Raw genomic sequence first — 27,858 nt, 5'->3', positions numbered from 1 at the left:
GTCATCCTCTTTGGAGGGTAAAAATGATTCAGGAATTTGTCTGATAACTGTTTCCATGTCTTTATGCTTGCTGTAGGTTGGTTATTCAACCAACTTTTAGCTTGATCTTTTACAGCAAATGGAAACAGTAATAGTCTGTAGACATCCTGATCCACCTCTTTATCATGTACTGTGTCAGCAATTTGTAAGAACTGTGCCAGAAACTCAGTAGGTTCTTCCTGTGGAAGACCGGAATACTGGCAATTTTGCTGCACTATGATAATGAGTTGAGGATTTAGCTCAAAGCTGCTTGCTTTGATGGGAGGTGTACATATGCTACTCCCATATGCAGCTATAATGGGGTTAGCATATGACCCCAGAGTCCTTCTGGACTGATCAATCCCACTTAGGTCCATAATGGATAAAGGGAAATGATATGGATTGCAAATAGATAAATTTTGTTTTTTTTTTTTGAATTATCCGAAAAAGATAAAATAAAACAAAAGAAAAATAAAATAACAATTCGAAAATTAAAAGAAAATAAGATCAAAACAAATTGAAAACTGAATCAATTAGTTAATTAAAAAGATTTTGAGATTAGCAATTAGAAAGATATGATTGAAAGATTTTTATGAAAAAGATTTGATTTTTGAAATGAGGAAAGAGAAAAACAACAAAATGACACCAAACTTAAAATTTTTAGAAGATCAAACACTAATTTTCGAAAATTTTAAGGAAAAACACAAAGAGGACACCAAACTTAGAATTTTTACGGATCAAAAAGGGACTGAAGACATGCAAATTCGAAAATTAAAAGAAAAACAAAAGCATGCAATTGACACCAAACTTAAAATATGAAACTAGACTCAACTAAAAGACTCTAAACCAACAAAAATAAAACAGTCCTAATCTAAGCAACAAGATAAGCCGTCAGTTGTCCAAACTCGAACAATCCCCGGCAACGGCGCCAAAAACTTGGTGCACGAAATTGCAGTCACACTTTTGCAATCCCGCACAACTAACCAGCAAGTGCACTGGGTCGTCCAAGTAATACCTTACGTGAGTAAGGGTCGATCCCACGGAGATTGTCGGCTTGAAGCAAGCTATGGTTATCTTGTAAATCTTAGTCAGGATATCAGAAATTATCAGGATTGATTGTGAAAAGCAAAAGAACATGAAATAAATACTTGTTATGCAGTAATGGAGAATAGGTTGAGGTTTTGGAGATGCTCCATCTTCTGAATCTCTGCTTTCCTACTGTCTTCTTCATCAAACACGCAAGGCTCCTTCCATGGCAAGCTGTATGTAGGGTTTCACCGTTGTCAATGGCTACCTCCCATTCTCTCAGTGGAAATGTTCAACGCACCCTGTCACGGCACGGCTATCCATCTGTCGGTTCTCAATCAAGCCGGAATAGAATCCAATGATTCTTTTGCGTCTGTCACTAACGCCCCGCCTTCAGGAGTTTGAAGCTCGTCACAGTCATTCAATCATTGAATCCTACTCAGAATACCACAGACAAGGTTTAGACCTTCCAGATTCTCTTGAATGCCGCCATCAATTCTAGCTTATACCACGAAGATTCTGATTAAAGAATCCAAGAGATATCTACTCAATCTAAAGTAGAACGGAGGTGGTTGTCAGGCACACGTTCATAGTTGAGAATATGATGAGTGTCACGGGTCATCATATTCATCCGGGTTAAGAACAAGTGATATCTTAGAACGGAAGCAAGCATGATTGAATAAGAAACAGTAGTAATTGCATTAATCCATCAAGACACAGCAGAGCTCCTCACCCCCAACCATGGGGTTTAGAGACTCATACTGTAAGAAGTCACTACAACAAATAAGGGTTTTCGCAACGGTCAAAAACCGTTGCCGTAGATTGAAAAACCGTTCCTAAAACTTTAGGCAACGGTTTGGCAACGGTTTTTGACCTGTGGTATATGCGGCCGTTGCCAATGCTCAAAGGCAACGGTTTTTTATCTAAGGCAACGGTAACAAGAAAACCGTTGCCTTAGTTACTAACATAGACAACGGTTTTGAAAGAAAATTTTAAACAACGGTTTTGAACCGTTACTCAATAAGCAACGGTTTTAAACCATTCTCTTTCATAATGCAACGGTTTAAAACCATAACTAGATAGGGAACGGTTTTAAACTGTTGTAGCTTTATTATTCACAAAGCCAACGGTTTTAAAACGTTACTGTTCGTGTCATTTTTTAGCAACGGTTTTAATACCATTGCCATTTTGTAGTCGTCTAAGACAACGGTTTTAAAGCGTTACCGTTGATTTCATTTTTTGGCAATAGTTTTGATACCATTGCCATTTTGTAATCGTCTTTGACAACGGTTTTAATATCATTTCCTTATGTGACTTCTGACAACGGTTTTTTATAATATATAATTCTTTATTTACAATAGTTTTCTCATAAATAAAATTAGTTCCAACTTTTTTTTAATTTAGTGTCAATAAATAATCTAAACTATTTGAATCGAATTACTATAGAAAAAATAATTGAACATTTCCCATCAAATTTGACTTATAAAAATTGTCGTAAGATCCCCAATCACATTATATCATCATTTTTCAAAATACAATAAATGTCTTTCTTTCTGCTTATACTTTTCAGTTTTCACAATCTAAGCAGGACTACTTAAGTTATGCAGTGTTATCTGTATGCTAATTCTCTAAATAATAACTAACTCTAGCACAGATGTTGAAATCGACATGGTTAATATTCTTGTATCTTAACATATTACAAAATCATTCAAGCCAAAATTGAAGTTAATAAGGGATGAAACTTTCATGGAAAGAACCAACATGTCAATTTTATACCATCTCCTTCTGAGGAACATAAAAGTCAGATAAGATAGAACATTGCACGTGGGCCAATATCCTTCATTGGCTTTGAAATTATTTGCAGCATCTACAAAATAAAAAACATATTTATCAATGATCAATTTGTGCCAAGATATATATATATATATATATATATATATATATATATAATTATTAAGCACTTATAGTTAAGCTACAAAATAACAAGTGGCTCTAGCAATATGATGAACCCATGGAAATGAAAAATAAACAAATAAACAAATTATTGCTGGCAAACACCAAGACAGGAAGAAACTATATACACCACGTAACAGATTGCGCTGCATTTTTACATGAAATTAATACAAAGAAATTACAGTGGAGTGAAGCTAACCTGAAGATACTCAAATATAGTGCTGAAAGAAAGCTTTAACAGGAGACCACTACCCACTGCCTGCAATAGTATGATATTGTATTAAGGCTACACTTACTAACAAAGACAAAATGGAATTAGATGGAAAAAAAACAATGAAATGACAAAATCTTAGCTATATATCATACAGCATGATGATCCACGATAGCAGTCTTCACTGCTTTAGAATAAACCTCACGGACTGAAGTATATAACAGCATTCAGCAAAATACAGAAATAAGAAGAAATGAAGTAGGCATGCAAAATAACATCATTACAACATATCCAATTATCATTTTGAGTGGTCTTCATCTAAAGACAAGGTTAAAAAGCAAAGAAAATTGCATTATATGATGAAATTATATATATGATGGAATTTTGTCAGCCTTTAGTGATCAAGATAAAAATTAAGAATCATCTAGAGGAAGAAGAGGGAAAAAAATCTTACAAGGCAGTTAACATCATTGTTTCATACAACTAACGACCTACATGATCAAGTATTTTATTTAAGTTTATCACATTTTTTAGTGCAAATTCTAATGTGAAGCATTGCTAGTAGAGTTATTGGTATCATTTTATTTATATTCTTTTCCTTCCCTTTTTTAATGGTACAAGAAAAGGATGAAGCACAAACCAAAGACCTTGAATATTTAATCCTTCGGTGGCCTCAAAGCAATCAAGTAAGGGATCATCAGGGATCCACAGAATGGCTGAAAAATTCCTCTGAACAAGAGTTACAGGTAGTAAGCAACAACACACAAAAAACAAACATAAAAGAAGGATACACAGAAAAATTCACATCCGATACAAGAAGATCACAGCATATCGCGCCTTCAGAAAAGACCTACACTCAACATAACCAGCAACATAGTATTCATTCCCCTCCAAGAGATCACCAAACAAATATCCAAGAAAAAGTTTCATTGACAAGAACAAGAACAAGAGCATGTGCAAGAACAAATACTCAGTGGATGTGACTCCCCTATGACCTGAACTAAAGTTGTCAATATAGCGAACGCACCGCTGCTCCAATGGAGCGGTGGTGCCACCATAAGTCACACAAACAATTCTCTTATCTATCCCATTTTCTGTGAAGGCAAGAACAACAACAAAAATCCACCACACATTATGCAGGGCAAGTATAAAAACTATTTTAAAACTCAGATTTCAAGATAACAATTCAGTAATCAAACTTCAGTATAATCCATCAAGCAAACCAACTTATAACAACCAATTCAGCATAATCAAATACAATTAGAATTCTCTGCAATTCCAAACAATCAGAAAAACTGGTAACAGTCACAGCCTCAAACCAAAATCAAAACTAATTCCGATCATAACTCAGAGTAATCACCCTTCACAACCGCATCTAATTCCAATCATAACTCAGAATAATCACAATAGCTAACCCTTCTCAAACACATTTCAAGTCATTCACATCAATTAATTGATTCTTAACCACTATTAACCATTTGCAATTATCCAATTAACTTTGTAGGCATTCTAAAATTAAAACTATTAAACTTTAAAAATAAATCCCCTACCTCAGAGTGTCGAACTAGCAGGAATTAATTGCGACAAACCCCTCTTTCTTAATCCATGGCAACAGCAGCAACATTTTCGATCACTTTCCAGTAGTAGCAGTGGCACTGGAGCAGGGAAAAGGCAGGGCAGTTCGAACCAACGGCTCCAGCAACCTCCTCTGGCGAGTTTTGTGCCTTTCTCCATCGCTGTTTTGTATCGCAGTGAACCATTAGTGGCTGAGGCCTCGATTGGTAAGAGCGGTGAGTTCCAACAGTTGAGGATTGAATGAAGTTACAGCGGCAAGGAAGACGGCCATGACAGCAGCAGCAACCCCCTTTCTGCGGTGACGGTAATAGAAGCTTCGCTGGCGGTGAGTGTGGCGGATTGGAAGAATATGGTGGTATTGGCAGCTCAGGGGAAGGTAGAACGGTGACAGCGATCCTGGCTCCAGTGAAGGTGACGTCTTCTTCTACTCCTCGTCGCGGTCCTTGGCTCGCGTCTCCCTCATCTCCATCTGGGGCTTCCCTCAGCGATGCAGAACTGACGGCGGCTCATACGGTAGCGGTGACCTTGAAGCACGACGGCGACGAGGCGTTGGCGGCGGGACAGCTCCGTCGCAGCCTCTGTCTCCCTCTCACGCATGTCGTTCTCTTCCTCACATCCGACTCTCTCTCGGTCACCCCTCTACCTTCACCTGACGATGACAACGACGACCGCAGAACCCTTCCCGGCGCCATCCCCTCCCTCGCTTCTCCTTCCTCTTCTTCTCCATTTCCCCCTCGAGCTCCCCCTGTTTCTCGTTTCTTCCCTTTTCTTTCCTTCTGTGTGTGTGCGTTGTGTTTGATTTAGGGCACAAATGGGAAAATTTGGGATATTAGGTTTAAATTAAGAATTTTTAGAATTAAAGAAAAATGGTCACAAGTAATATAATAATTTTTATAAAATATTTAAAATTAAATAACAATTTAGGATTTGAATATAATATTGTAAAGATTATTTTTGGAGTATATAAAATTTTATTTACTAATATATCATTTACTTTAAATAATTTTTTTTAATTTAAATTATAAAATGAACATACTAATCATATTTTATAAAATACAGTTTTAACCCGAAATATCAATTATTTAGATTATACGATATAATTTTTTATTATTTTTCTATTACCATAATTTTAATTTTAATTTTTATAAAATAATTAATTATAATAAAAATTGTACATAACTATTAATTATCTTAAATTTAAGTATCTATAAAAATCAATATAATCATTTTTAACAAACTAATCTCTAAGAGTTTAATTTAATAAAATAAATCGTAATTTATTCATAATACAAATTTTTTAAATTAAATTACCTGACACTTCCATTACTGAATTTTAATTTGAAATTACATGAAATAACCAATTATAAAAATTATATAAGATTATTAATTAACTTAACTCCATATATTAATAAAACTAATTTAATTACTCCTAAAAGATTAGTTTATAAAAATAAGGAGTTCAAAATAAAATAAGTCATAATTTATTTATATAATTATTTGAAATTATTTTTATTGGTATTGTTTAATTTGTATAATTATTTAAATAATATTAGAAAATTGTTATTTCATAAACAATTGTTGCAATGGTTGTAAAACCGTTCTTTAAAATAGTCAAAGAGAACGATTTTATTTTGTTACTATAGCGTAATGAAAAATTGAACTTCAACAGCAACACTGTAAAAACCGTTGTCTAAGACCATCTAATAGAACGGTTTTAAAGTGTAGCATTTTGGCAACGGTTTTTATGCGTTTCTTTTGTACATTTATTTAAACAACAATAAAAAACCGTTGCTTAAATACAAATCATGGTAACGGTTATAAAACCATTCTTTAAAATAGTCAAAGAGAACGGTTTTAATTTGTTGCTATAAAATAATAAAAAATTGAATTCAACAGTAACACTATAAAAAACCGTTGCCTAAACCTATCTAAGAGAACGGTTTTAAGGCGTTACAAAATTTAGCGTTGCTAAAGGCCATATTTGTTGTAGTGAGTACACAAAGAAACGTGTAAAGTGTCATAAGGTACAGATACAATGTCAAAAGATCCTATTAATAGTGAACTAGTAACCTAGGGTATACAGAAATGAGTAAATGACGTAAAAATCCACTTCTGGGTCCACTTAGTGTGTGCTTGGGCTGAGCATTGAAGCTTTCATGTGTAGAGACCTTTTCTGGAGTTAAACGCCAGCTTTCATGCCAGTTTGGGCGTTTAACTCCAATTTTTATGCCAGTTCCAGCGTTAAACGCTGGAAATTCTGAGGCTGATTTGCAACGCCGGTTTGGGCCATCAAATCTCGGGCAAAGTATAGACCATTATACATTGCTGGAAAGCCCAGGATGTCTACTTTCCAACGCCGTTGAGAGCGCGCCAATTGGGCTTCTGTAGCTCCAGAAAATCCACTTCGAGTGCAGGGAGGTCAGAATCCAACAGCATCTGCAGTCCTTTTCAGCCTCTAAATCAGATTTTTGCTCAGATCCCTCAATTTCAGCCAGAAAATACCTGAAATCACAGAAAAACACACAAACTCATAGTAAAGTCCAGAAAAGTGAATTTTAACTAAAAACTAATAAAAATATACTAAAAACTAACTAAATCATACTAAAAACATACTAAAAACAATGCCAAAAAACGTATAAATTATCCGCTCATCAGAGGCATCTCAGGGATTTCTTGATGATGAGCTTCCTCATGCATCTCTTGAGATCCATGGATAGGCTCTCTTGTTTGCTCTATCCTCTTCTTAGTGATGAGCTTGTCCTCTTCAATGAGGATGTCTCATTCTATGACAACTCCAGCTAAGTTGCATAGATGGCAAATGAGATGAGGAAAAGCTAGCCTTGCTGATGAGCGGATAATTTGTACCCTTTTTGGCATTGTTTTTAGTATGTTTTTAGTAGTTTTAGTTGAGTTCTTAGTATATTTTTATTAGTTTTTTAGTTAAAATTCACTTTTCTGGACTTTACTATGAGTTTGTGTGTTTTTCTGTGATTTCAGGTATTTTCTGGCTGAAATTGAGGGATCTGAGCAAAAATCTGATTCAGAGACTGAAAAGGACTGCAGATGCTATTGGATTCTGACCTCCCTGCATTCGAAATGGATTTTCTGGAGCTACAGAAGCCCAATTGGCGCGCTCTCAACGGCGTTGGAAAGTAGACATCCTGGGCTTTCCAGCAATATATAATAGTCCATACTTTGCCCAAGATTTGATGGCCCAAACCGGCGTTCAAAGTCACCTACAGAAATTCCAGCGTTAAACGCCGGAACTGGCACCTAAATGGGAGTTAAACGCCCAAACTGGCACCAAAGCTGGCGTTTAACTCCAAGAAGAGTCTCTACACGAAAATGCTTCATTGATCAGCCCAAGCACACACCAAGTGGGCCCGGAAGTGGATTTTTATGTCATTTACTCACCTCTGTACACCCTAGGCTACTAGTTCTCTATAAGTAGGACCTTTTACTATTGTATTTTCAGATCGGGGTAGCTATCTTTGAGTTTCATGCTATCTTAGATCATTTGGGAGGCTGGCCATTCGGCCATGCCTAGACCTTGTTCTTATGTATTTTCAACGGTGGAGTTTCTACACACCATAGATTAAGGTGTGGAGCTCTGCTGTACCTCGAGTATTAATGCAATTACTATTGTTCTTCTATTCAATTCCGCTTGTTCTTTGTCCAAGATATCACTTGTTCTTCAACTTGATGAATGTGATGATCCGTTACACTCATCATCATTCTCACTTATGAGCAAAGTGACTGACAACCACTCTGTTCTACAAGCAACAAGGCTCTAGTGTTTATCTCTTGGATTCCTAATACACGATGCATGGTTGATCGCCTGACAACCGAGTGCTCGCCTGACAAACGAGCCAACCATTCCGTGAGATCAGAGTCTTCGTGGTATAGGCGAGAACTGATGGCGGCATTCAAGAGAATCCGGAAGGTCTAACCTTGTCTGTGGTATTCTGAGTAGGATTCAATGATTGAATGACTGTGACGTGCTTAAAACTCCTAGCAGGCGGGGCGTTAGTGACAGACGCAAAAGAATCAATGGATTCTATTCCGGCCTGACCGAGAACCGACAGATGATTATCCATGCTGTGACAGAGCATAGGCAACGTTTTCACTGAGAGGATGGGAGGTAGCCACTGACAACGGTGAAACCCTACATGAGCTTGCCATGGAAAGGAGTAAGAAGGATTGGATGAAGACAGTAGGAAAGCAGAGAGACGAAAGGGAAAGCATCTTCATACGCTTATCTGAAGCTCTCACCAATGATATACATAAGTATCTCTATCCTTATCTTTATGTTTTATTCATCATCTATACCCATTTGAGTCTGCCTGACTGAGATTTACAAGGTGACCATAGCTTGCTTCATACCACCAATCTCCGTGGGATCGACCCTTACTCACGTAAGGTATTACTTGGACGACCCAGTGCACTTGTTGGTTAGTTGTGCAAAGTTGTGCAGTGATCACAATTTCGCGCTACCAAGTTTTTGGCGCCGTTGCCGGGGATTGTTCTTGTGTATGGACAACTGACGGTTCACCTTGTTGCTTAGATTAGGTATTTTTTTTTCGGAGTTCTTAAGAATGAATTCTAGTGTTTCATGATGATCTGTTGAAATCTGGCTGGCTGAGAAGCCATGTCTAATCTTATTGGACCGAGGTTTCAACTGATCATCACAATAGCTTGTTGATCTCTATCAATCTTGCTATTGGAGCAATGATCTGCTGAGGCTTGGCTGGCCATTGGCCATGTCTATGGCTGGCTGTGAAGCCATGTCTAATTCCTGGACCGGAGTCTTAGACTAGCATTACAATGATTCCTGGAAATTCAAATTAAGAATTCTGAAACCTTTATTTTCTATTTTCACATAATTTTCGAAAAAAAAAAGCACAAAAAAATTTTACAAAATCATAAAAACAAAAAATATTATGTTTCTTGTTTGAGTCTAGTGTCTAATCTTAAGTTTGGTGTCTTGCATGCCTTGTTTATTTGATCTTGGTGCTATTTTCAAGTCAATAGTACAGGGGACTGAAGATTTAGAACATGCAGCAGAGGAATTACACAGAAAAAGCTGGGCGTTCAAAACGCCCAGTGAAGAAGGACAGACTGGCGTTTAAACGCCAGCCAGGGTACCTGGTTGGGCGTTTAACGCCCAAGAAGGTAGCATTTTGGGCGTTAAACGCCAGAATGGATACCATTCTGGGCGTTTAACGCCAGGATGGCACAAGGAGGAGGATTTTGTTTTCAAAATCAATTTTTTCAAGTTTTCAAAGTTTTTTTTCAAAATCAAATCTTTTTCAAATCATATCTTTTCAATCAAATGTTTTCAAAATCAATTTCTTTCCTTTTTCAAAGATACTTGCTAACAATTAATGATTTGATTGAACATTTTAAGTATGTTGCCTTTTCTGTTGAGAAAGGTTTAATGTTTGAATCATATCTTTTCTTGTTAGGCAAGTCATTAATTTTTAAAATCAAATCTTTTTAAAATTGTTTTCAAAACATATCTTTTCAATCATATCTTTTTAAAAGCATAATTTTTTTTTCATATCTTTTTAATCACATCTTTTTCAAAATAGTTTTCAATCATATCTTTTTGATTTCTAATTTCAAATTCTTTTTCAAAAATTACTTGATTTCTTTCCCACTCTTGGTTTTCGAAAATCAAATTAAAGTTTTTCAAAATGTTTTTAAAATCTTTTTAATTAATTTTCGAAAATTCTCTTTCCCTCTTCTCACATCCTTCTATTTATGGAGTATCACTCCTTCTCAATGCACTAATTCGAACTATATCCCACTAAGTTCGAATTCTTCTCCTTCTTTCTTCTAATTTTCTGTTCTTCTGACACCTCAAGGAATCTCTATACTGTGACATAGAGGATTCCACATTTTCTTGTTCTCTTCTCTTTCATATGAGCAGGAACAAAGACAAAGGCATTCTTGTTGAAGCTGACCCTGAACCTGAGAGGACCTTGAAGCGAAAGCTAAAAGAAGCCAAGGCACAACTCTCTGTAGAGGACCTAACCGAATTCTTCAAAGAAGAAGAACACATGGCAGCCGAAAACAACAACAATGCAAGGAAGGTGCTGGGTGACTTTACTGCACCTACTCCCGACTTCTATGGGAGAAGCATCTCTATCCCTGCCATTGGAGCAAACGACTTTGAGCTTAAGCCTCAATTAGTTTCTCTAATGCAACAGAATTGCAAGTTCCATGGACTTCCATTGGAAGATCCTCATCAGTTTTTAGCTGAATTCTTGCAAATCTGTGACACAGTCAAGACTAATGGGGTTGACCCTGAGGTCTACAGACTGATGCTATTCCCTTTTGCTGTAAGAGACAGAGCTAGAATATGGTTGGACTCTCAACCTAAAGAAAGCCTGGACTCTTGGGAAAAGCTACTCAATGCCTTCTTGGCAAAGTTCTTTCCACCTCAAAAATTGAGTAAGCTTAGAGTGGAAGTCCAAACCTTCAGACAGAAGGATGGAGAATCCCTCTATGAAGCTTGGGAAAGATACAAACAATTAATCAGAAAATGTCCATCTGACATGCTTTCTGAATGGAGCATCATAGGTATTTTCTATGATGGTCTCTCTGAACTATCCAAGATGTCTTTGGATAGCTCTGCTGGAGGATCTCTTCATTTGAAGAAGACACCTACAAAAGCTCAAGAGCTAATTGAAATGGTTGCAAATAACCAATTCATGTACACTTCTGAAAGAAATCCTGTGAACAATGGGACAAGTCAGAAGAAAGGAGTTCTTGAGATTGATGCTCTGAAGGCCATATTGGCTCAGAACAAGATATTGACTCAACAAGTCAATTTGATTTCTCAAAGTCTGTCTGGAATGCAAAATGCACCAAGCAGTACTAAGGATGCTTCATCTGAGGAAGAAGCCTATGATCCTGAGAACCCTTCAATGGAAGAGGTGAATTACCTAGGAGAACCCTATGGAAACACCTATAATTCTTCATGGAGAAATCACCCAAATTTCTCATGGAAGAATCAAGAGAGACCTCAACAAGGTTTCAACAACAATAATGGTGGAAGAAACAGGTTTAGCAATGGCAAGCCTTTTCCATCATCTTCTCAGCAACAGACAGAGAATCCTAAGCAGAACCCCTCTGACTTAGCAACTATGGTCTCTGATCTAATTAAAACCACTCAAAGTTTCATGACTGAAACAAGGTCCTCCATTAGGAATTTGGAGGCACAAGTGGGACAGCTGAGTAAGAAAATTACTGAACTCCCTCCAAGTACTCTCCCAAGTAATACAGAAGAAAATCTAAAAGGAGAGTGCAAAGCCATAGACATGGCCGAATCTGGAGAGGAAAGAGAGGAAGTGGACGCCACTGAGGAAGGCCTCAATGGGCGTGCACTGACCTCCAATGTGTTCCCCAATGAGGAACCATGGGAATCTGAGGCTCAAAATGAGACCATAGAGATTCAATTGGACTTACTTCTGCCATTCATGAGCTCTGATGAGTATTCTTCCTCTGAAGAGGATGAGTATGTCACTGAAGAGCAAGTTGCTAAATACCTTGGAGCAATCATGAAGCTAAATGACAAGTTATTTGGAAATGAGTCTTGGGAGGATGAACCCCCTTTGCTCACCAAAGAACTGGATAACTTGTCTAGGTAGAAATTACCTCAAAAGAGACAAGATCCTGGGAAGTTTTCCATACCTTGTACCATAGGCACCATGACCTTCAAGAAGGCTCTGTGTGACTTAGAGTCAAGTGTAAACCTCATGCCTCTCTCTGTAATGGAGAAGCTAGGGATCTTTGAGGTACAAGCTGCAAGAATCTCACTAGAGATGGCAGACAACTCAAGAAAACAAGCTCATGGACTTGTAGAGAATGTTTTGGTTAAGATTGAAGACCATTACATCCCTACTGATTTCATAGTCCTAGAGACTGGGAAGTGCATGGATGAATCTATCATCCTTGGCAGACCCTTCCTAGCCACAGCAAAGGCTGTGATTGATGTTGATGGAGGTGAACTGATCATTCAAGTGAATGAATAATCCTTTGTGTTTAAAGCTCAAGGATATCCCTCCGTCACCATGGAGAGGAAGCATGAAGAGCTTCTCTCAAATCAGAGTCAAACAGAGCCCCCACAGTCAGACTCTAAGTTTGGTGTTGGGAGGCCACAACCAAACTCTAAGTTTGGTGTTGAACCCCCACATTCAAACTCTAAGTTTGGTGTTGGGAGGTTCCAACATTGCTCTGAGTATCTGTGAGGCTCCATGAGAGCCCTTTGTCAAGCTACTGACATTAAAGAAGCGCTTGTTGGGAGGCAACCCAATGTTATATTTTATCTATTTTCCTTTGTTATTTTTTGTTATTTTGTAGGTTGATGATCATGAGAAGTTACAAAATCAATTGAAAAAGCAAAAACAGAATGAAAAACAGGAAGAAAAACAGCACACCCTGGAGGAAGAACCCACTGGCGTTTAAACGCCAGTGAGGCTAGCAGTTGGGCGTTTAACGCCCAGTCTGGCACCATTCTGGGCGTTTAACGCCAGAAAGGGGCACCAGACTGGCGTTAAACGCCAGAAAAGGGCAAGAACCTGGCGTTAAACGCCAGGAATGGGCACCAGCCCGGCGTTTAATGCCAGAAATGGCTCAAAACGTGATTTTGATTGCCATTTGGTGCAGGGATGACTTTTCCCTGACACCACAGGATCTGTGGACCCCACAGGATCCCCACCAACCCCACCACTCTCTCTCTTCTTCCCCCATTCACCAATCACCTCAACACCTCTTCCCCAAAAACCCTTCACCTATCAAATCCCATCTTTCTCTTCACCACTCACATCCATCCTTCATAAAACCCCACCTACCTCACCATTCAAATTCAAACCACTTTCCCTCCCAAACCCACCCATACATGACCGAACCATGACTCCCCTCTCTCCTATATATACCCTTCTTCACCCCTTCATTTTCACACAACCTAAACACCACTTCTCCCCCTCCTTGGCCGACACAAAGCCATTCCCTTCTTCCTCATTTCTTCTTCTTCTACTCTCTTCTTTCTTCTTTTGCTCGAGGACGAGCAAACATTTTAAGTTTGGTGTGGTAAAAGTGTTGCTTTTTCGTTTTTCCATAACCATTTATGGCATCCAAGGCCGGAGAAACCTCTAGAAAGAGGAAAGGGAAGGCAAAAGCTTCCACCTCCGAGTCATGGGAGATGGAGAGATTCATCTCAAGGGTGCATCAAGACCACTTCTATGAAGTTGTGGCCTTGAAGAAGGTGATCCCCGAGGTCCCCTTTTCACTCAAAAAGGGTGAATATCCGGAGATCCGCCATGAGATCCGAAGAAGAGGTTGGGAAGTGCTTACCAACCCCATTCAACAAGTCGGAATCTTGATGGTTCAAGAGTTCTATGCCAATGCATGGATCACCAAGAACCATAATCAAAGTGTGAACCCGGATCCAAAGAATTATCTTACTATGGTTCGGGGGAAATACTTGGATTTTAGTCCGGAAAATGTAAGGTTAGCATTCAACTTGCCCATGATGCAAGGAGATGAACATCCTTACACAAGAAGGGTCAACTTTGATCAAAGGTTGGACCAAGTCCTCACAGTCATATGTGAAGAGGGCGCACAATGGAAGAGAGATTCAAGAGGGAAGCCGGTTCAATTGAGAAGGCATGACCTCAAGCCCGTGGCTAGAGGATGGTTGGAGTTTATCCAACGCTCAATCATTCCTACTAGCAACCGGTCCGAAGTTACTCTAGACCGGGCCATCATGATTCATAGCATCATGATTGAAGAAGAAGTGGAAGTTCATGAGGTTATAGCCCAAGAACTCTATAAGGTGGCGGATAAGTCCTCTACCTTAGCAAGGTTAGCCTTTCCTCACCTCATCTGTCACCTCTGTTATTCAGTTGGAGTTGACATAGAGGGAGACGTCCTTATTGATGAGGACAAGCCCATCACCAAGAAAAGGATGGAGCAAACAAGAGACCCCTCTCATCATGAGATCCCTGAGATGCCTCAAGGGATGCACTTTCCTCCACAAGACTATTGGGAGCAAATTAACACCTCCCTAGGAGAATTGAGTTCCAACATGGGACAACTAAGGGTGGAGCACCAAGAACACTCCATTCTCCTCCATGAAATTAGAGAAGATCAAAGAATCATGAGAGAGGAGCAACAAAGACAAGGAAGAGACATTGAGGAGCTCAAGCACTCCATAAGACCTTCAAGAGGAAGAACAAGCCGCCATCACTAAGGTGGACCCGTTCTTTAATCTTCTTGTTCTTTGTTTTTCTATTTTTCGAAATTTTCATGCTTATGTTTGTCTATGTTTGTGTCTTATGATCATTAGGGTCTTAGTGTCTATGCCTTAAAGCTATAAATGTCCTATGAATCCATCACCTTTCTTAAATGAAAACTGTTTTTAATCACAAAAGAACAAGAAGTACAGGATTTCAAATTCATCTTTAAAACTAGCTTAATTAGTTTGATGTGGTGACAATACTTTTTGTTTTCTGAATGTATGCTTGAACAGTGCATATGTCTTTTGAATTTGTTGTTCATGAATGTTAAAATTGTTGGCTCTTGAAAGAATGATGAAAAAGGAGACATGTTACTGAGGATCTGAAAAATCATAAAAATGATTCTTGAAGCAAGAAAAAGCAGTGAATACAAAAAAAAAACCGAAAAAAAGGGGAGAAAATCGAAAAAGAAAGAAAAAAAAAAGAAAGAAAGAAATAAAGTTGTGATCCAAGGCAAAAAGAGTGTGCTTAAGAACCCTGGACACCTCTAATTGGGGACTCTAGCAAAGCTGAGTCACAATCTGAAAAGGTTCACCCAATTATGTGTCTGTGGCATGTATGTATCCGGTGGTAATACTGGAAGACAGAGTGCTTTGGGCCACGGCCAAGACTCATAAAGTAGTTGTGTTCAAGAATCATCATACTTAACTAGGAGAATCAATAACACTATCTGAATTCTGAGTTCCTAAAGAAGCCAATCATTCTGAATTTCAAAGGATAAAGTGAGATGCCAAAACTGTTTGGAGGCAAAAAGCTACTAGTCCCGCTCATCTAATTTGGAGCTATGTTTCATTGATAATTTGGAGTCTATAGTATATTCTCTTCTTTTTATCTTATTTGATTTTTCAGTTGCTTGGGGACAAGCAACAATTTAAGTTTGGTGTTGTGATGAGCGGATAATTTGTACCCTTTTTGGCATTGTTTTTAGTATGTTTTTAGTAGTTTTAGTTGAGTTCTTAGTATATTTTTATTAGTTTTTAGTTAAAATTTACTTTTCTGGACTTTACTATGAGTTTGTGTGTTTTTCTGTGATTTCAGATATTTTCTGGCTGAAATTGAGGGATCTGAGCAAAAATCTGATTCAGAGACTGAAAAGGACTGCAGATGCTGTTGGATTCTGACCTCCCTGCATTCGAAATGAATTTTCTGGAGCTACAGAAGCCCAATTGGCGCGCTCTCAACGGCGTTGGAAAGTAGACATCCTGGGCTTTCCAGCAATATATGATAGTCTATACTTTGCCCAAGATTTGATGGCCCAAACCGGCGTTCAAAGTCACCTACAGAAATTCCAGCGTTAAACGCCGGAACTGGCACCTAAATGGGAGTTAAACGCCCAAACTGGCACCAAAGCTGGCGTTTAACTCCAAGAAGAGTCTCTACACGAAAATGCTTCATTGCTCAGCCCAAGCACACACCAAGTGGGCCCGGAAGTGGATTTTTATGTCATTTACTCACCTCTGTACACCCTAGGCTACTAGTTCTCTATAAGTAGGACCTTTTACTATTGTATTTTCAGATCGGGGTAGCTATCTTTGAGTTTCATGCTATCTTAGATCATTTGGGAGGCTGGCCATTCGGCCATGCCTAGACCTTGTTCTTATGTATTTTCAACGGTGGAGTTTCTACACACCATAGATTAAGGTGTGGAGCTCTGCTGTACCTCGAGTATTAATGCAATTACTATTGTTCTTCTATTCAATTCCGCTTGTTCTTTGTCCAAGATATCACTTGTTCTTCAACTTGATGAATGTGATGATCCGTGACACTCATCATCATTCTCACTTATGAGCAAAGTGACTGACAACCACTCTGTTCTACAAGCAACAAGGCTCTAGTGTTTATCTCTTGGATTCCTGATACACGATGCATGGTTGATCGCCTGACAACCGAGTGCTCGCCTGACAAACGAGCCAGCCATTCCGTGAGATCAGAGTCTTCATGGTATAGGCGAGAACTGATGGCGGCATTCAAGCGAATCCGGAAGGTCTAACCTTGTCTGTGGTATTCTGAGTAGGATTCAATGATTGAATGACTGTGACGTGCTTCAAACTCCTAGCAGGCGGGGTGTTAGTGACAGACGCAAAAGAATCAATGGATTCTATTCCGGCATGAACGAGAACCGACAGATGATTATCCATGCTGTGACAGAGCATATGCAACGTTTTCACTGAGAGGATGGGAGGTAGCCACTGACAACGGTGAAACCCTACATGAGCTTGCCATGGAAAGGAGTAAGAAGGATTGGATGAAGACAGTAGGAAAGCAGAGAGACGGAAGGGAAAGCATCTTCATACGCTTATCTGAAGCTCTCACCAATGATATACATAAGTATCTCTATCCTTATCTTTATGTTTTATTCATCATCTATACCCATTTGAGTCTGCCTGACTGAGATTTACAAGGTGACCATAGCTTGCTTCATACCACCAATCTCCGTGGGATCGACCCTTACTCACGTAAGGTATTACTTGGACGACCCAGTGCACTTGCTGGTTAGTTGTGCAAAGTTGTGCAGTGATCACAATTTCGCGCACCACTTGCCAAGGTGGAGGACTTTTCGGCTACTTTGTAGAGTTCTAGAGGGATGACTTCGTGAACTTCTACCTCTTCTCCAATCATGATGCTATAGATCATGATGGCCCGATCCACAGTTAAATCGGATCGGTTGCTAGTGGGGATGATGGAGCGTTGGATGAACTCCAACCATCCTCTAGCCACAAGCTTAAGGTCCAGTCTTCTCAATTGAACCGGCTTGCTTTTTGAGTCTCTTTTCCATTGAGCTCCTTCCACACATATGTCCATGAAGATTTGGTCCAACCTTTGATCAAAGTTGACCCTTCTAGTGTAGGGACGTGCGTCTTCTTGCATCATAGGCAAGTTGAACGCCAACCTTACGTTCTTTGGACTGAAATCTAAGCATTTCCCATGAACCATTGTAAGCCAATTCTTTGGGTTTGGGTTCATGCTTTGATCATGGTTCCTAGTGATCCATGCGTTTGCATAGAACTCTTGAACCATTAAGATTCCGACTTGTTGAATGGGGTTGGTGAGAACTTCCCAACCTCTTCTTCGGATCTCATGTCGGATCTCCGAATATTCATTTTTCTTGAGCATGAAAGGGACCTCAGGGATCACCTTTTTCTTGGTTACAACTTCATAGAAGTGGTCTTGATGGGCTTTTGAGATGAATCTCTCCATCTCCCATGACTCAGAGGTGGAAGCAATTGCCTTCTCTTTCCTCTTTCTTGAGGTTTCTCTGGCCTTAGGTGGCATCAATGGTTATGGAAAAACAAAAAAGCTATGCTTTTACCACACCAAACTTAGAATGTTTTTCGCCCTTGAGCAAATGAAGAAAGAATATAAGAAGAAGAAGAAGATATGGAGGAGAGGGAGAGATGTGTGGGTTTCGGCCAAGGGGGAAAGAGAGGGTGGTGTTGTGTGAAAAGGAAGAAGGATGGAGGGGTTTATAAAGTGGAGGGAGAGGGGGTTTGGTTTCGGTCATTTAGGGTGGGTTTGGGTGGGAAAGAGATTTTGAATTTGAAGGTAGGTGGGGTTTATGGGGAAGAGTGGATGGATGTGATTGGTGAAGGGGTAATGGGAAAAAGAGATTGAGGTGATTGGTGAAGGGTATAGTGTTATTGGATTGTGTGAAGAAGAGAGAAGTGAGGTAGGTGGGGATCCTGTGGGGTTCACAGATCCTGAGGTGTCAAGGATTTCTCATCCCTGCACCTTTTTGGCATGTAAAACGTCCTCTGTATGTAATCCTGGCATTTAACGCCAGACTTATGCTTGTTTCTGGCGTTAAACACCCAAATATAGCCTGTTTCTGGCGTTTAACGCCAGCCTAATGCTTGTTTCTGGCGTTAAATGCCAGCTTGGTGCTTGTTTCTAGCGTTAAACGCCAGACAGATGCTTGTTTCTGGCGTTTAAATGCTAGACAGCTCTTCCTCCAAGGTGTGCTTTTTCTTCTGCTATTTTTTATTCTGTTTTTAATTTTTGTAATTATTTTGTGACTCCACATGATCATAAACCTAATAAAACATAAAAGAACAATAGAAATATAGATAAATAAAAATTGGGTTGCCTCCCAATAAACGCTTCTTTAATATCAATAGCTTGACAGTGAGCTCTCATGGAGCTTCACAAATGTTCAGAGCATTATTGGGACCTCCCAACACCAAACTTAGAGTTTGAATGTGGGGGTTCAACACCAGACTTAGAGTTTGGTTGTGGCCTCCCAACACCAAACTTAGAGTTTGATTGTGGGGGCTTTATTTGACTCTGTATTGAGAGAAGCTTATCGTGCCTCTTTTCCATGGTTGCAGAGGAAGATCCTTGAGCTTTAAATACAAGGTAGTCCCTATTCAATTGAAGGACTAGCTCTCCTCTGTCAACATCAATCACAGCTCCTGGTGTGGCTAGGAAGGGTCTTCCAAGAATGATGGATTCATTCTCATCCTTCCCAGTGTCTAAGATTATGAAATCAGCAGGGATGTAAAGGCCTTTAACCTTCACTAACACGTCCTCTACTAATCCATAAGCTTATTTTATTGACTTGTCAACCATCTCTAATGAGATTTTTACAGCTTGTACCTCAAAGATCCCCAGTTTCTCCATTACAGAGACTGGCATAAGATTTATACCTGAAACCAGGTCACACAAAGCCTTCTCAAAGGTCATGGTACCTATGGTACAGGGTATTAAGAATTTACCAGGATCTTGTTTCTTTTTAAGTAAAGTTTGCTGAACCCATATATTTAGTTCACTAATGATCAAGGGAGGTTCATCTTTCCAAGTTTCATTACCAAATAACTTGGCATTCAGCTTTATGATGGCTCCTAAATATTGAGCAACTTGCTCTTCAGTTACATCTTCATCCTCTTCAGAGGAAGAGTAGTTCTCAGAGCTCATGAAAGGCAGAAGGAAGTTTAATGGAAGGGTTAAGTATGATTTTGGTCCCTAATGTAGGGGCTGAAAATTTCTTTCGTCCCTCGGCTTTTTTTTGCTCGAAAATGGTCCCCAAAGTTTCAGTTTGTTTTAAAATCGTCCTTTTTACCAATTATATTTTTTTTATTACCAAATTACCCTTTATTAAAAAAATTATAAAATAAAATAAATATAAAATAAATAAATAAAAAAAGAAAAAAAAGAAAGAAAGGGGGGATAACAGAAGCGGGGGTGGGTGGGGAGAAAAGGGGGAGGGAGAAAAGGGAGGAAGGGGGTGGGGAGGGAGAAAAGGGGGGGAGGGGGTGGAGGGGGGAGACCCATGCCGCTGCACCGTCGCTGCCCGCCGCCTCCACCCGCCGCTGCACCGCCGCCCATGCCCGCCGCCACACCGCTTTCTTCTTCTTCTCCCGCCGCCACACTCACCGCCGCCCCACCCACCGCCGCCCCCTTCTTCTTCTTCTTCTTCATCTTCTTCTTCTTCTCCCGCCGCCATACCCACCGCCGCCCCCTTCTTCTTCTTCTTCTTCTTTCTTCTTCTTCTTCTTCTTCTTCTTCCTTCCACCGTCACACCCACCGCCGCCCCCCACTTCTTTCCGCCGCCGCACCCACCGCCGTCCCCCGCTTCTTCTTCTTCTTCTGTGAATTCTGTGAATTGAATTTTTTTATGAAATTTTTGGATCTGAATTTTTGTTTATCTGAGTTGAGTTCTGGATCTTTTATGATGATGTTGATTTTCTGAGTTTGGCAGTGGATGGGGAGTGGTGGTGGTGGTTCTGGTTTTGGTGGTGGTGGTGGTGGCATGATTTTGGGGAAGAAGGGGTAGGGGCATTTTGGTCCGAAGGACCATTTTAAAACAAACTGAAACTTTGGGGACCATTTTCGAGCAAAAAAAAGCCGAGGGACGAAAGAAATTTTCAGCCCCTACATTAGGGACCAAAATCATACTTAACCCTTAATGGAATCTCTATGGTCTCTATATGAGCCTCAGATTCCTTTAGGTCCTCAATAGGGAACTCCTTTCTGTCTGGAGAACGTCCCATGAGGTCTTTCTCATTGGGATTCACGTCCTCCCCTTCCTCTTTGGATTTGGCCATTTTGATTATATCAATGGCCTTGCACTCTCTTTTTGGATTCTCTTCTGTATTGCTTGGGAGAGTACTAGGAGGAGTTTCAGTGATTTTCTTACTCAACTGACCCACTTGTACCTCCAAGTTTCTAATGGAGGCTCTTGTTTCATTCATGAAACTTAAAGTGGCCTTAGATAGATCAGAGACTATGTTTGCTAAGCTATAGGGGTTCTGCTCAGAATTCTTTGTCTGTTGCTGAGATGATGGAAAAGGCTTGCTATTGCTAAACCTATTTCTTCCACCATTATTAAAGCCTTGTTGAGGCTTCTGTTGATCATTCTATGAGAAATTTGGATGATTTCTCCATGAGGAATTATAGGTGTTTCCCTAGGCTTCACCCATGTAATTCACCTCTGCCATTGCAGGGTTCTCAGGATCATAAGTTTCTTCTTCAAAAGATGCTTCTTTAGTATTGTTGGATGTATTTTGCAATCCATTCAGACTCTGAGAAATTATATTGACTTGCTGATTCAACATTTTGTTCTGAGCCAATATGGCATTCAGAGTATCAATTTCAAGAATTCCCCTTTTCTGAGACGTCCCATTACTCACAGGATTCCTCTTAGAGGTGTACATGAATTGGTTATTTGCAACCATGCCAATGAGTTCTTGAGCTTCTTCAGGCATTTTCTTTAGGTGGATAGATCCACCTGCAGAATGGTCCAGTGACATCTTAGAGAATTCAGATAGACCATCATAGAATATATCCAAAGTGGTCCACTCTGAAAGCATGTGAGAAGGACACTTTTTAGTCAACTGCTTGTATCTTTCCCAAGCTTCATAGAGGGATTCATCATCTTTTTGCCTGAAGGTCTGAACATCCACTCTAAGCTTGCTCATCTTTTGAGGAGGAAATAACTTGGCCAAGAAAGCCATGACCAGCTTATCCCAAGAGTCCAGGCTATCTTTAGGTTGTGAGTCTAACTATGTTCTAGCTCTATCTCTCACAGCAAAAGGGAAAAGCATAAGCCTGTAGACTTCAGGATCTACTCTATTAGTCTTAACAGTATCACAGATCTGCAAGAACTCAGTTAAAAACTGATATGGATCTTTTGATGGAAGTCCATGAAACTTGCAATTCTGTTGCATTAGAGCAACTAGTTGAGGCTTCAGCTCAAAATTATTTGCTCCAATGGCAGGGATTGAGATGCTTTTTCCATAAAAATTAGAAGTATGTGTAGTATAATCACCAAGCATCCTCCTTGCGCCTCCACCATTGTTATTGGGTTCGGCCATGTCTCTTTCTTTTTCGAGATTCTCTGTAAGGTTTTCTCTGGATTGTTGTGCTTTAGCTTCTCTTAACTTTTTCTTCAGAGTCCTTTCAGGTTTAGGATCTACTTCAACAAGAATGTCCTTGTCCTTGCTCCTACTCATATGAAAAAAAAAAAGAGAATAGAAAAGGAAGAGGAATCCTCTATGTCACAGTATAGAGATTCCTTTATGTGAGTAGAAGAAGAAAAGAATAGAAGAAGGATGAGAAAAATTTGAACATAGAGGAGAAGAGAGAATTCGAATTTTTAGATGAAGAGAAGTGTTAGTAATTAACTAAATAAATAGAAAGAGATGAGAGGGGGAGAATTTCAAAAATTAGGAGAAGAAATAAAATTAAAAATTAAAAATTTGAAACAATTAGTCAATTAAAAGAATTTTGAAAAAGAGGGAGGTAATTTTCGAAAATTAGAGAGAGGAAAGTAGTTAGGTGGTTTTGAAAAAGTGGTGCACGAAATTGTGATCATCAACAATGGCGCCAATAGACTTGGTAGCGCTTTCAAACGTGAATCACACTTTATCACAACTCCGCACAACTAACCAGCAAGTGCACGGGGTCGTCCAAGTAATACCTTACATGAGTAAGGGTCGATCCCACGGAGATTGTTGGTATGAAGCAAGCTATGGTCATCTTGTAAATCTCAGTTAGGCTGATTCAAATGATTATAATGGTTTTTTGAAAATAATAATCATTAAAGCATAAAATAGAGATAAAGATACTTATGTAAATCATTGATGGGAATTTTCAGATAAGTGTATGGAGATGCTTTATCCCTGTTGAATCTCTGCTTTCCTACTACCTTCCTTCAATCCTTCATACTCCTTTCCATGGCAAGCTGTATGTAGGGCGTCACTGTTGTCAATGGCTACTTCCCATCCTCTCAGTAAAAAAGGTCCAAATGCTCTTGTCATAGCACGGCTAATCATCTGTCGGTTCTCGATCATGTCGGAATAGAATCCATTGATTCTTTTGCGTTTGTCATCATGCCCAACAATCGCGAGTTTGAAGCTCATCACACTCATTCAATCCCTGAATCCTACTCGGAATATCACAGACAAGGTTTAGACTTTCTAGATTCTCAAGAATGGCTGCCAAATGGTTCTAGCTTATACCACAAAGATTCTGATTAAGGAATCCAAGAGATACTCACTCGTTCTAAGGTAGAACGGAAGTGGTTGTCAGTCATGTGTTTATAGGTGAGAATGATGATGAGTGTCACGAATCATCACATCCATCAAGTTGAAGTGCAACGAATATCTTAGAACAAGAGTAAGCTGAATTGAATAGAAAATAGTAGTAATTGCATTAAAACTCGAGGTACAGCAGAGCTCCACACCCTTAATCTATGGTGTGCAGAAACTCCACCGTTGAAAATACATAAGTGATGGTCCAAGCATCGCCAAATGGCCAGCCCCCATGAAGGTCAAAATTGCATACACTGATTAAAGATCAATCAAAATACTCTGGTCTAAGGACTAGGCATCCAAAGATGAAAATACAATAGTAAAAAGTTCTATTTATACTAAACTAGCTACTAGGGTTTACAGAAATAAGTCTAAGTGCAGAAATCCACTTCCAGGGCCCACTTTGGTGTATGCTTGGGCTGAGCTTGAGCTTTACACGTGTAGAGGCTTCTTTTGAAGTTAAACGCCAAGTTGTAACGTGTTTTTGGCGTTTAACTCTGGTTTGTGACGTGTTTCTGGCGTTTGACTCCAGAATGCAGCATGGAACTGGTGTTGAACGCCAGTTTGCGTCATCTAAGCTCGAACAAAGTATAGACCATTATATATTCCTGGAAAGCTCTGGATGTCTACTTTCCAAACCGTTAAGAGCGTGCCATTTGGAGTTCTGTAGCTCCAGAAAATCTATTTCGAGTGCAGGGAGGTCAGAATCCAACAGCATCATTAGTCCTTTGTCAGCCTCCTATCAGATTTTTGCTCAGGTCCCTTAATTTCAGCCAGAAAATACCTAAAATCACATAAAAACACACAAACTCATAGTAAAGTCCAGAAATGTGAATTTAGCATAAAACTAATGAAAACATCCCTAAAAGTAGCTAGATCCTACTAAAAACTACCTAAAAATAATACCAAAAAGCGTATAAGTTATCCGCTCATCAAAAAGATAAGAAATAGTAAAACAAACAAAAAGTCAATTAGTTAGTTGAAAAAGATTTTAAATTCAATTTTGAAAAGATAGGAAGTTAGAAAAGATTTTTGAAATCAATTTTGAAAAAAGATATGATTTGAAAAAGATATGATTGAGATTTGTTTTGAAAAAGATTTGATTTTTAAAATTAAAATTGATTACTTGACTAACAAGAAACTAAAAGATATGATTTTAGAATTTAAAGATTGAACCTTTCTTAACAAGAAAGTAACAAACTTCAAGTTTTTGAATCAATCACATTAATTGTTAGTGAAGTTTTCGAAAATTATGAAATAAAATTAAGAAAAAGATTTTGAAAATCAATTTTCAAAATTTTCGAAAATATAAAAGAAAAATGAAAAAGATTTGATTTTTGAAAAAGTTTTTAAAAGATAAGATTTTTAAAATTAAAATCTTGACTTGACTAACAAGAAACAACTTATTTTAAAAATTTTTGACTAAGTCAACCCAAAGATTTCAAAAATTATGAGTAAAACAAGGAAAAGATATTTTTTATTTTTTTATTTTTGAATTTTTAATGATGAGAGAGAAAAACACAAATATGACCCAAAACATGAAAATTTTGGATCAAAACCAATGATGCATGCAAGAACACTATGAATGTCAAGATGAACACCAAGAACACTTTGAAGATCAAGATGAACATCAAGACTTATTTTTTAAAAATTTTCAAGAAAAGAAAAACATGCAAGACACCAAACTTAGAAATTTTTCATGTTTAGACACTATGAATGCAAAATGCATATGAAAAATGCAAAAGACACAAAACAAGAAAATATGAAGATCAAACAAGAAGACTTGTCAAGAACAACTTGAAGATCATGAAGAACACCATGCATGAGTTTTTTCGAAAAAAATGCATAAATTTTAAAAAACATGCAATTGACACCAAACTTAAAAATTGACACTAAACTCAAACAAGAAACACAAAATATTTTTATTTTATGATTTTTTTTAATTTTTTTGGATTTTTTTAAATTAATTTTGGAAAAAACGCAAACAAAGAAAAAAATTTTGAAAATTCTTTGAAAACTTTTTGAAACGAAAATTACCTAATCTGAGCAACAAGATGAACCATTAGTTGTCCAAACTCAAACAATCCCCGGCAACGGCGCCAAAAACTTGATAGGCAAAATTGTGACTTATACTTTTCACAACTAGAATAATTCCTAATAATGGCTCCAAAAACTTGGTGCACAATACTATGGTTCACACACATTCTTCACAACTTCGCACAACTAACCAGCAAGTGCACTGGGTCGTCCAAGTAATAAACCTTACGTGAGTAAGGGTCGATTCCACGGAGATTGTTGGTATGAAGCAAGCTATGGTCGTCTTGTAAATCTCAGTCAGGCGGATTCAAATGATTATAAGGGTTTTCGAATATAAAGATAAATAAAGCATAAAATAAAGATAGATATACTTATGTAATTCATTGGTGGGAATTTCAGATAAGCGCATGAAGATACTGTGTTCCTTCTGAATCTCTACTTTCCTACTGCTTTCATCCAATCATTCTTACTCATTTCCATGGCAAGTTGTATGTAGGGCGTCACCGTTGTCAATGGCTACTTCCCATCCTCTTAGTGAAAACGGTCCAAATGCGCTGTCACCACACGGCTAATCATCTGTCAGTTCTCGATCATGTTGGAATAGAATCCAGTGATTCTTTTGGGTCTGTCACTACGCCCAACACTCGCGAGTTTGAAGCTCGTCACAGTCATCCCATCTCAGATCCTACTCGGAATATCACAGACAAGGTTTAGACTTTCTGGATCTTAGGAATGGCCGCCAATAATTCTAGCTTATACCACGAAGACTCCGGTCTTTTGGAATGGAGGCTAAGAGATACGCGCTCGATCTAAGGTAGAACGGAAGTGGTTGTCAGGCACGCGTTCATAGGTGAGAATGATGATGAGTGTCACGGATCATCACATTCATCATGTTGAAGTGCAGTGAATATCTTAGAATAAGAATAAGCATGAATTGAATAGAAGAACAATAGTACTTTGCATTAATACTCGAGGTACAGTAGAGCTTCACACCTTAATCTATGGTGTGTAGAAACTCCACCGTTGAAACTACATAAGTAATAAAGGTCCAGGCATGGCCGTGAGGCCAGCCCCCAAGGTCTAAGAACTAAACGTCCAAAGATATGGTCAAAGACATATATACAATAGTAAAAAATCCTATTTATACTAGACTAGTTACTAGGATTTACAGAAATAAGTCTTAGTGCAGAAATCCACTTCCGGGGCCCACTTTGGTGTGTGCTTGGGCTGAGCTTGAGCTTTACACATGCAGAGGCTTCTCTTGGAGTTAAACGCCAAGTTGTAATGTGTTTTTGGTGTTTAACTCTAGTTTGTGACGTGTTTCTGGCGTTTTATTCCAGAATGCAGCATGGAACTGGCGTTGAACGCCAGTTTGCGTCATCTAAACTTGAATAAAGTATGGACTATTATATATTGCTGAAAAGCCCTAGATGTCGACTTTTTAACGCAATTAAGAACGCACCATTTGGAGTTTTGTAGCTCTAGAAAATCCATCTCGAGTGTAGGGAGGTCAGAATCCAACAGCATCAGCAGTCCTTTGTCAGCCTCCTATCAGATTTTTGCTCGGGTCCCTCAATTTCAGCCAGAAAATACCTGAAATCACAGAAAAACACACAAACTCATAGTAAAGTCCAGAAATGTAAATTTTGCATAAAAACTAATAAAAATATCCCTAAAACTAGCTAGATCCTACTAAAAACTATCTAAAAATAATGCCAAAAAGTGTATAAATTATCCGCTCATCACTAGCCTCCATCCTATGGTCTTACAAGACGATGCCATAATTTGCTACCAGCGAAATGCCCTTCTATTTTGCCTACGGGGCAGATGTTGTTATTCCTGTCGAGATAGAAGAACCCAGCCCAAGGCTCCTACCAAGAGGCAGTGATGTGGCAAGTGAAAAGGACCTAGTAGACGAGACAAGGGTGATGGCCCACTTGTCGGAAGCAGCACTAAAGCAAAGATTAGCACTGCGTTACAATCACAAAGTGCATAGTAGAATATTCGAAGAAGGAGATCTAGTTCTACGACGCAACGACATAAGGCCACCGGCACCGAGGAAAGGAAATTTGTCCCCAAATTTGGAAGGACCATACAGGATGAAGAAGTACAGGAAAAAGATGCGTACAAACTAAAGCAACTAGACGGGAAGGAGCTCTCGAGAACTTGGGATGCGGCGAACCTAAGAAGATTCTACTCGTAGGGG

At 38.9% G+C, this 27,858-nt stretch overlaps 2 non-coding genes and 1 pseudogene across 2 annotated transcripts; 1 reads left to right on the top strand and 2 right to left on the bottom strand.

Moving 5' to 3' along the window:
- Positions 1-2,814: 2,814 nt before the first annotated feature.
- Positions 2,815-5,475, bottom strand: LOC130949472 (phosphopantothenate--cysteine ligase 2-like; annotated as a pseudogene).
- Positions 5,476-11,241: 5,766 nt separating this feature from the next.
- Positions 11,242-11,345, bottom strand: LOC130952208 (small nucleolar RNA R71). Its single transcript, XR_009074389.1, has one exon. It is a non-coding gene; the product is annotated as a small nucleolar RNA R71 (small nucleolar RNA).
- A 10,542-nt stretch (positions 11,346-21,887) lies between these two features.
- LOC130953071 (small nucleolar RNA R71) lies at positions 21,888-21,995 on the top strand. Its single transcript, XR_009075245.1, has one exon. It is a non-coding gene; the product is annotated as a small nucleolar RNA R71 (small nucleolar RNA).
- The last annotated feature ends 5,863 nt before the right edge of the window (positions 21,996-27,858 follow it).

The sequence above is a fragment of the Arachis stenosperma genome, chromosome 9 (assembly GCF_014773155.1).
Source record: "Arachis stenosperma cultivar V10309 chromosome 9, arast.V10309.gnm1.PFL2, whole genome shotgun sequence".
Classification (NCBI taxonomy): Eukaryota; Viridiplantae; Streptophyta; class Magnoliopsida; order Fabales; family Fabaceae; genus Arachis; species Arachis stenosperma.
The sequence above is the reverse complement of the archived record's forward strand: the minus strand, read 5'-3'. Positions and strand labels throughout refer to the sequence as shown.